Source organism: Asterias rubens, chromosome 7 (genome assembly GCF_902459465.1).
Source record: "Asterias rubens chromosome 7, eAstRub1.3, whole genome shotgun sequence".
Taxonomy (NCBI): domain Eukaryota; kingdom Metazoa; phylum Echinodermata; class Asteroidea; order Forcipulatida; family Asteriidae; genus Asterias; species Asterias rubens.
Window position 1 is genome coordinate 21,039,253 of NC_047068.1, and position 11,338 is coordinate 21,050,590.

General features: G+C 36.5%; 1 long non-coding RNA gene across 2 annotated transcripts; it reads left to right on the top strand.

Moving 5' to 3' along the window:
* The first annotated feature begins 8,256 nt into the window (after positions 1–8,256).
* Positions 8,257–11,218, top strand: LOC117292682. Of its 2 annotated transcripts, none has more exons than XR_004519312.1 (4): positions 8,257–8,399; positions 9,769–9,875; positions 10,208–10,299; positions 10,762–11,218. It is a non-coding gene; the product is annotated as an uncharacterized LOC117292682 (long non-coding RNA). The 2 variants fall into 2 exon arrangements; XR_004519311.1 differs by lacking the exon at positions 8,257–8,399 and adding an exon at positions 9,347–9,427.
* The last annotated feature ends 120 nt before the right edge of the window (positions 11,219–11,338 follow it).

Below are 11,338 nucleotides of genomic sequence, written 5' to 3' on the forward strand. Positions count from 1 at the left end.
GTCCAAATACCTTTAAAATGGGTCCATATGCCTTACAGTAATATAAGTAAAGGTGGGTCCATGATATGCCTTAAATATGGCAGTAAAGATGGGTTCATAGGCCTTAATACAACAAAGTACAGATGTGTTCATAGGCATCTAATACAAGTAAAGATGGGTCCATATAGGCCTTTAATAAATATTGAAAAGATATCTTTTCAATGTTTATTGAATGGCTATATGGATGCCATACGATAAAGTTGGGTCCATAGGTCTTAACAGATGTAGGTCTTTATACAAGTAACGATGGGTCAATAGGCCTTCTTGGTACATATGCCTTGAAAGATGGGTCCATATTATAGATAAATACATATGTAAAGATATGGGTCCATATGCATTAAAAATGGGTCCAGGCCTAAATACAAGTAAAGATCGGTCAATATGCATATAGGCTTTTAATAAATACTGAAAAGATACCTGTTCAATATGGTTTATTAAATGGCTATATGATGCCATAGTATCAATTTGGGTTCATAGGCCTTAAAAGATGGGTCAATATAGGTCTTTATGCAAGTAACGATGGGCATAGTCTTCTATACCTACAGATGGGTACATATGCCTTGAAAGATGGGTCCATATTATTATAGACCTTAATACATATATGTAAAGTTATGGGTCCATAATTGTATGCCTTAAATATGGGTTTATAGGCCTCAATACAAACAAAAGACATTAAATACGGTAGTAAAGAAGGGTTCATAGATGCCTTAATACAAATAAAAGTGGGTCCATATGCATTAAAAATTGGTCCATAGGCCTTATACATGGTAGTAAAAATGGGTCCATATAGGCCTTAATACACAGTAAAGATGTGTCCATAGGGGAATTTAATAAATATTGAAAACGAAGACAACGAAATAAAAAAGAAGAATTTGCAATGCCACCACAACGTATGATGATTAAAAACAAGGCCCCAACTTTAAGATACTCAAGGAGGCATAACAAGGCCTTAGATAAAGATGGGTCCATAGGCCTTAAAAGATTGGGCCTTTATGTTGAAGATGGTCCATAGGCCTTAAAAGACAGGTCCATGTCTTAATAGTAACGATGGGTCCATAGGCCTTAAAAGATGGGTCCAAGGCCTTACACATAGTTAGATTGGTCCATAGGCCTTAAAATATGGGTCAATATAGGCCTTAATAGTTAATATGGGTCCATAGGCCTTAAAAGATTGGTTAATATAGGCCTTAGTATAAGTAAAGAGGGTCCATCGACCAGTAAAAGATGGGTCACTAGGCCTTAAAAGATGGGTCACTAGGCCTTAAAAGATGGGTCCATATGGGCCTTAACGTTGAAGATGGTCCATAGGCCTTAAAAGACGGGTCCATATGTCTTAATTGTAAAGATGGGTCACTTGGCCTTCGAAGATGGGTCCAAGGCCTTACACATTGTTAAGATGTGTCCATAGGCCTTAAAAGATGGGTTAATATAGGCCTTAGTATAAGTAAAGAGGGTCCATCGACCAGTAAAAGATGGGTCACTAGGCCTTAAAAGATGGGTCACTAGGCCTTAAAAGATGGGTCCATATGGGCCTTAACGTTGAAGATGGTCCATAGGCCTTAAAAGACGGGTCCATATATGTCTTAATTGTAAAGATGGGTCACTTGGCCTTCGAAGATGGGTCCAAGGCCTTACACATTGTTAAGATGTGTCCATAGGCCTTAAAAGATGGGTTAATATAGGCCTGATTAATAAAGTAAAGGGGGTCCATAGACCTTAAAAGATTGGTCATAGGCCTTAAAAGATGGGTCAATATAAGGCCTTATACACATAGCTAAGATGGGTCCATAGGCCTTAAAGGTTGAAGATGGGTCAATAAGTTTATATATGGTGGTTTATACATGGTAGTAAAGATGGGTCCATATAGGCCTTAATACACAGTAAAGATGTGTCCATAGGGGAATTTAATAAATATTGAAAAGAGATCTTTTCAATGTTTATTAAAGGCCCACAGAAAAGATGAGTCCATAGGCCTTCATGCATTCAATATAGCTGCCTCCCGAGGTATAGGTCCCAGAGATTGCTTCCCAACCACTGTGCATCTCCATAGGTCTCTGTTGTTTGTTGATGTCCTACTGCTGCCTCATCAGCCTCATCACAGAAGTGCTAATTGTCTTCAAACCACCTTTTTCAGGTCCATCTTTGGGTCTGATTCCTGCAATGTTTCCTTCTATGATAATTTTGGGCCTTAACAAATAGTAAAGATGTTTTCTTTTGCAAATTCCACACAGTTAAAAAATGATCAAGATGACAACCAGTTAATATGGTGAAGAAGTGGGTGAAATGGCCCATCAAGAAGAATATGAGATGGCCACCAGTTGACTATAGAAAAACATGGGATATATGACTCACCAGAAACAAAAACAGTGGGGGGGGGGATGGTGACCCACTACGAGGAGAAAGTAATAGGGATTGCCCATCGCTTCCATCAATGCACAAACACTTGGTATTGGAAGGTACCAATACCCCCACACTATTTCAATCACTTCATTCATCATCCTTCCTTTAAAATTGGTAAAAATAGTTGATTAAGTTAACATTTAATTAAACAATTAATTAACATGTACTTGTTCTATTTTAATGATGTTGAGATGTTCTATTTGTTTGTTCGTTTGACTGAGTGTCCACTGTTTGTGAATGTTGCATTGTGTTGTTTTGTATCAGTCATTGTTCTCTCCTTAAAGTTTAGTTTCTTGCTCTTAGCACAAGTCAGTGATAATGTTTGTCCTGACTTCTTTGTTCATTGTCACTGTAACATTGTATGCTGGCACAACAACACTCTTTTTTCCACAGACATTTCCATAGACATTTCCATAGACATTTCCACAGACACATTTTTCCATAGACACATTTCATTTGCTGGCATATCTTTATAAACTTGATGATGGTTTTCCTCATTGGTTGGTAACTTGTCTCAACTGTCTTGAAAGTTCTCAGTTCACATTGATTTTCCATAATTGATCTTGACTGTTCACTGTAACATTGTTGCTAGCACATATCTTGACAACTTGAGGCTTTTCATCCTTAAAATGTCCTTGTATATATCAATTATTTGTCCCATAGAAAGCATAATGCGATTAACTGGTTTTAAGTTGACTAAAATGTTAAATTCGAACAGATTTTCATGCATCCACACATTTTCATATTTTAATACAATGATCAAGTACTGATAATTGTTAATCAGTAAAGGGCAACAAATAAATCAGATCACTAAGAGCAACGTATCACATTGTTTTTAAATCAGCAGACATTGTTTTTGGGCATGGATAATTAAAGTCATGGTGTTTCAAACAATCCTGGTTTGGTTGGTTCACATGTTCCAAAGAATTCGCACAATCCGGGTCACTCTTGTTTGTGTGCAGTAAATTCCATAAATGTCAGGTGGCTTTTCGGATATCCAATTCCTGAGAAAATATTTTGAAGTCTTTAGTTGCCTTAGCATGGCTAATTTTGAAGCCACTGTTCAAATGAAGAAGTAGTCCTCGAAAATGTTCACATCGCAGAAGTCTCAGTCCCTAAGAAATGGTGCTTTGAATGGTCTGTTTATTTGTACAAAATATGTTTGAATGCAGTGTTTTTGTTCAAGTTGTTTATGTTTAATGATTGTTACAAATTGTTCTTATTTTTAACCTACATTTATTTACCAATAACTTGTTTTTAAAAGTCATCCAACATCACTTTCATTCGTCAATTCATCTATCACTTTAAACATTCACTCACATCCTTTCAAAATTTCTTACATGATTTTTATACCAAGTGAGGATACTGGACTTTGGCTATTACCAAATTAGTACCCTGCCTTCAAAGAGATGGCTCAAAGGATGGTATAAAAAGTTGCCTCCTTTTGAGGATTAAGAGGCTCATGATATTTGCTGAAACACGGAGGACTACAAATTCCTCAATTAGCCAATGGAAACAAAGACAACAATGAAAACTTACACCAAGTATAGTATCCAGGCATAAAACTATCTGCACGGTTACAAATACATGAATGATATTCAAGTCAACAGCAAAATACCTTATCAAACACAAAAACATTGTTTTGTCATTGAGAATTAACTAGGGTTCCAGCCCCCCCCCCCCCACCCCCCTCACTGAGAACTAAGAAGTTCCCATGCGAGCCTTGTGAACTTCTAAAAGTAGAGCACGGTATGTAGGTTGACATTTGGCAACAATGAGGACTAAGAATTCCCCAAAATAAGGATGTTGACTCTACACCAATGACCAAGGTAATCCACCAACAACACAAAGGATAATAAATCCCCAGGTAGCCAAAGAAAGTGACAGAGAAGACAGATGAACAGTTAACTTAATATTATTACACAAAACAATAAAATGATGATGCAAAAAATACACCGCCTTAATCTTAAGGAGGTCTATGCCTTGAAATAGAAAATTTTGGATGTCTTCTAAATACATGAGTCCTTAAGGTATTACACATAGGCCTATAGTAGGCTACAGATGGGTCCATATGCCTTAAAATACATAAAAATGGGTCAAATTAATGATCTTAAGATGCGCATCTTAAGATGAATAATTTGGCAAATATATAGGCAGGAAGAGATCAGCATACACATGATACAAGGATTAAACTTACAACTCATGTTTTATCATAGCCCTAAACATGAACACAAGTTAGATTTTATTTCTATGAACCTACTTCAGTTTACCTCAAAGTTTGTTAATAAGACGACAACTCCATCTATTAGGAGGAGATTATTTACACTAACCAATTCTGGGGATTAAGGATTCCTCAGATGAGCCAATATAGGCAGGAAGAGATCAAACACACTTGATACACGGAATAAATCCTTACCCAAACCCAAAAAATAATTTCTAAGAACCCTAACACAAGTGAGATTATATTTATATATGACCCTACTTTAGGAGGGGATTATTTGTATTGACTAGTTTGGGGGACTAAGGATTCCTCAGATGAGCCAATATAGGCAGGAAGAGACCAGACACAGTTGATACACGCATTAAATCCTTACGCAAACCCACAAAATAATTTCTCAGACCCCTAACACAAGTGAGATTATATTTATATGACCCTACTTTAGGAGGGGATTATTTGTATTGACTAGTTTTGGGGATTAAGGATTCCTCAGATGAGCCAAAAAAAATAGGCAGTAAGGGATCAGATAGGCTACACTTAATACAAAGATTAAATCCTACACTACCCATAAAACATAATTTCTCAGAACCCTAACACAGGTGAGATTATATTTGACCCGATTACCAGATGGCGACCACAACGTTTTTAAATATTAACAACTCTAATTAAGAGGTGGGATATTATATTATTTGCATTGACCAATTATGAGGATTGAGGATTCCTCAGATTGGCCAATATGGGCAGGAAGAGATAAGATTACAGCTCATCAATTACGATTTCTCAGAGCCCTAACACAAGTGAGGTTATGTGTATATGACCCTACTTCAGTTTACCCCAAACAGCTCCATCTATTAAGAGAAGATTAATTGTTAAATTCTGAAGATTAAGGACTCCTCAGATGAGCCAATTATACAGGAAGATCAGATACACAAGATACAAAGAAAACCCCATAACAACATTTGATGTGTTTTAATACCAAAAACCTAATAATATTCATTTAGTTGTTTTTGTGTTTACTCATCATAGCCTACAGCAGCCTTTACCTGTTGTTATTAAACACATCTTTTAAGGAGACCACAACGTTTAACATGACAACAGCTCCACTATAAGTTGATTGTAATGACCAATATTATTATGAGGATTAAGAATTCCTCAATAAGGCCATCAGAAAATAAGAGACAAGACAAAGTACACATCTTACAGTGAGTGTTGCCACAACACATTCACTTGTCCTCATTGAGGGACTGGCATACAGCCAATACACAGAGGATAACCAATCCGCAATTATGCCAAAAGAAAACAATACACAGAAAATTAGTAACAATCTTTCCATGTAAGAGTACATTTCTGAGATTGTAAAACTCATGCATACTTCCATTCACTCAAACATTTTCACTTCATCCAAATAGGTCTATCATTCCTAAAAAAAACTTTAAAATGTACACTCAATTTTATATTTATTGTTAAAAACTTATGATACTGAAGGTTCTAGCCGTTAATTTCAAACCTATTTATTTTGCTATTAGTTGTTGAGCAATTTATATGTCTGTTGTTTGTTTTGGTTCTGTAATGTTTGATGTTATGTTGTTGTTGGTGTTTGTTTTATTTTTGCACCATTTCATTGTCCATTGCTCGTGAAGAGAAATTAATTTATTACTCTTCAAAGTCTTTAAACAGCTGTGAATTTGTTCTTTTTCCGAAGAGTTGGCTTCCTCCGCGAATACAAACTTAAAAGTTTTTTTAAACTGCCAAGTCTGTTATTAATGTCAGCTTAATTCAGTTCAGTTCAGTTTATTTCCACTCAATCAGTGGAATGAGGAGAATGTGGATTAACTCAACGTTGTTGTCGGAGATATGCGTTGACGCGTTCTTGGGTCGTGACCTCTATTCATTGTCAACTCCGAAATGAGATTCAGGTGTTTCACACAATAGTTAATGTTATACAATTTCCATTGTGTAGTGAGCCTCTATGCTGCATTCAAGTTCTGTTTTAATTGGATTAACTTAAGCCATTTACATGTCTAGACCACAAATATCTTCATAACACTGACACATATTAAATTATTTAAGAATGCACAATCTGTGAAATGTTTTAGTAGGCTAGACAGACCCAAAGGGTCAGGAATGTTTTGTACTGAGTTACCGCAGAACATGACACTCATTTTACATGATAGTTTAGAACAAAATTCTCAGTAGCAATTAATGTTCCCTTGGTATTTACTAATTACTAACATACATACCCCAAGTTCCTCCGGTTTCTTTCGGGCATTTTTGTAATTCACTTGACGTTTACAACGCTTTGAAAACTCACCAAACTTCTCCGCTGTGTTCCGATGATATGAGCCTTCACGCCTATACAACTTCCATGGTTTCATTGTGAGCTTGGTCCCGTGAGAAATTACTGCCTTCATTGCAAAGTTTCCCGGTTATATTGTCCTCCGCCGAGATGAAAAAGACGCCAGGTCCATCAGCAAACGTTTCTGGTCAATGTATGAGAATAAAAAAATAAAAACATAGCGCGAGAAAAGGAATATTCATGTGAACAAATTTTCACAGAATTTTAATAAAGTCAGTTCTGCATTAAAATCTCACTGCTACTGAAAAAAAACGCACCAGATTAGAGTCACTTTTGCGTTTTTCTTCGGGGCGCCGGCGGTTCACTCAAAATTATATCATTGCGCGTCATTAAAAATTCTTCAAATTGCACGTTTTGTCCAACAAAATTTATATTATTCTTGTAAACTGTTCTCAATATGGCCCAAGGAAGATAACTATTTGTCTGTTTGTTTTGTTTTCTATTTTTAAATCTGAAACAAATAAACCTATTTTCCCTTGATGCGAAGGAATACTGACCTTTTCACAACCCACGAGGAGAGTGGAGAATGCCGTCTGCTAAAATTTTAGGGGAACCATTTAAGGCTCGCCATTGGTCAACAGTGTGACAAACCTGCTATCTGATTGGCTAATTAAGAATGCGTTATGCAAATATCCTCACGATGGTCACATGCTGAGCTATTAATAACCATATCGAAAACAATTGAAAGCGTTGCTCTTGACTGGTTTCCTGCTAATTTTTAAAGTTTAGTAGCAAGTAAGTCGTTTGGTAACCAGTGCTGTGTACTAATTGAGCATGTGACTATGATATCCAAATAGAGTGTTCTTCAGCCGCAGTTCAATCGTTTGTTTGCTTTATTTTTTTCTGTGTGTTATTTTAGTGACATAGACGCGCAAGATGATGAACCCTGATATTTAGAAACGGATACAAACATCATTTCCAAATTATTGTGAAATCACTGAACAGTCAGGAAGGAACACCTTTTCTATGTATTTTTGCGGAGAAAAAAACTTTTGTTGAAGAGGGGTGCTGTAGACATTACTGTAGACAATGTTGTTGATTGTAGTGTTCTATTGGCCTAACTGTAGTCCGCGAAACAAAGTGGGAAAACTGGTAGAAATTATAAACACATGAAACCCGTGCAACCCTGGATACAATGCGCTCAGCCAGCGAACTTTGACCTTTGTTTATGTAAACAACGGCAACCGACCCGACACAGAAACTGGGGGCGCCCTGTCACTGTTGTTGGCTAAGCAAAGCTGCTTATGCATAATTTAACTCTTGGCTCGAGGAAGAAACTTTGATTGGATTTTGTTACAATGTCACACTAGAATCGAAATAAAAAAGAGCCCGTTTGTCTGGGAACTCTCTCAATGGAAGTTCTGGTGATTTTTTCCATTTTTCCGGGTAAGTGACAAAATTAGTTTAGACATGTTTTCAGTTACTTTTTACACGTTGTGCGATTGGTCGAGTGTTCTGTAATGTAGCGGACAGGTGTCAAACATCTGTCTGAATACACCTGTAAAATTGATTGATGTCCACCCGGCCACGTACCGTACCATAGGTTCAGGCTAGTTTAATTGCTCCATGGTTCAGGGAATCAATATGTCAATAACAACACGAAGAAGGACAATAAATCATAGAGCAAGAAACAAACCTTGCAAAAATACTCTTTGTTTTTAAAATATATTTTGCTCTTAAAAGCGGTTGATTGTGCCGTTGTGGCAGGTGACAATTTTCTTATGTGTGCATAACAAACATTAAAACCCCTCCTGTTTTCCTTGCAAGTTCCCGACCCTAGTTTATCAGCAGCTATTTTGCACAGCCTTATCTGGGGTTCATCTGTATACACAAAGTTTTGGTGGCTTGTATTGGACTCAGATGAGCTCAGTAACAGCGGGTTTTGTACTACTGAATTTTATTTTTCATATTTTTTTGCATCTTCAGGTTTGTAGCTATAATTATAGGCGGAGATGCAAATGTCAATTACATAAGTTCTGGTAGTGGTAGAATGTTATCAGTCTCCATTTGCAGTACAGTGAGTTGGTCATTCATATACATGGATTGGTAATTAATTGATATGCATGTATATAATAAAGAATTTGCAGTTTACAGTTTGTGTTTGGTAATGCTTTACACCCATTTTATTCATAGATTCGATATAAGAAAGTTGGCACATCTCAAAACATATAAAATTAAAAGTTTTCACACAAAATTAAAACATTCCCCAATGATAAAGATGACCAGTACAGTAGTTTACCTACCAGAAAGATCCTGGAATGCACATACAGGGTCACTTCAATCACCATTGTTTTTATATTTGAATAATTTTACCTTCTTACGCTACGGGATTGGGAAGATAGAGTACATGTACAAACCAGGGGCTGGGCTGACTGAAGTGTTGTGCTTTAAACATTACAATGCAAAGTAAGGAGGTAAGAATGTGTCAGAGAAATCTGTCTCCTTGCTGTTGTGTTGAAAACCTAAATAAAAGTGACGAAGAGCTTGTGATTATGATAACTGACAGAACCCCAGCCACTTCGGGAGAGAAAAGCCTTCCCAGCTAAAACTGTATTTATTTTAGTAGCGCTTCAATGTTTTTAACTTAAAATGCGTCCATATTAAAACATATCATTTGAATATATATATATAATTATAACTTTTAACACTTTTCTATTTTGTCAATAAAAAAAGTTTGGAAATGGTAGTATCTCAAACCCTGCCAGATTTTGTAAACAATCATAGAAGTTCTATATTATTACTTTCTTGTTTTCAGGTGATCCATGGGCATTCAATGGAGGCATGGCTACTACTGGCATACCTTCAGGGGAGTTGGCTTGGATCCCTTTGGAATGCCAACCCTAAAGAGACCATGGGATGATGGTGAGTTTGTTTCTAGTCATGGACAAAGATGAAATCAAGCATGCAACTTTTCAGCTGATCATGGCCCAATCTCAAAAGCTGTTTAGCAGAAAATTATGCTTAGCAACTTCCTATGCTAAGCAAGAAATGAGTGGAGTACCAGCCCCAGCAATGGTAAATGTACGGTATTTTGGCTGGTAACCTAATTTCACATAAAAATATATCTTGTCTCATTTCAAAGCAGTAGTCTAACTGTAAGTTAACATATGTTGGAAATCTGTAAGCATCTACTTTACTTAAGCTGAGAATAAAATTAGAATTGCAATAACTTTTAGCCACTTGTTTAATTTTAGGAACCGAGCGCATGGCAATGCAAAGAGCAGCTCTGAGGTGCTTTTGAATTTTTTAGTAAACTTGGAGTCAAGTACTGGACTTTCCATGACAGGTTTGTTGAAGTTATTTACCAACAATTTAAAACTTTAACCCTAACAAGTAGATTAGAATAATAAAATAATTGCTCAGTGTAAAAGGTTACAAATTATGGAATTAGACATAAATGAAACGAAGGAAGACCAGTTTTTAAAAGCCTGGAGGGTATCAAAATGATCATGCACTGCCACCTCTAAAGCACTTTAGTACAGTTGCAAAGATAACAGCTTGCCACCTCAATTGTGATGTTGGAGCTTTTCAAACTATTGTTTCTTGCAGAAGAATTGTAGAAGGATTGTGATGGGTAAAGGTTGATAAACTTTGAAGCCTTTTAGTTGCAAATACGTATCAACCTTTACCAATCACAATCCTTCAACAAAAATAATTTTTAGCCGAACTCCCCCTTAAATGAGTAGCCTGACGAGTAGCCTGAAGACATATAATCCCCAACAATCCATTGTTTTGATTTCTTTGACAGGGATGTAGCTCCTGAAGGTGCAACACTGGAAGAGACAAACAGTAATCTTGACGAGATAACACACCTAGCTATGGAACTAATAGCAAAGACAGGTGTAAAACTTCTGTGGAATATCTGCAATCTCTTTGCCAATCCAGGGCTTCAAGAAACTAATTTGCATAAGAACACACTGAAGTGTAAAGTAATTTCATGAGAAAAATAATGGTTGCAAAATTGTTTTTAACTGAATCTTAATAAACTTCCTTACATATCAGGATCGCTTTGTTCAAACAATTATGATAATTAATATGTAAAAGTTTACTCAATACTTGTTTTTCATATCACAGTGATTGATCAAAGACTCGTAACAATGTTACTAAGACATCACAATGTGTACGCGAGAGCCACATAAAAACTTCCTCGTGGAATTTATTTCAATAACACAAACTACACATTTTATAGGAATGGCTGGTTTGGTAGGGGGGTGGACGGTTGGGTGGGGTGTGGTTAGGTGGTGGGTTGGGGTGGCTGGTCTATTACCGTCATAGTTTGATTGCAGACAAGAATGAGTATCTTTCTAGTCATTAAATGTTGTTCA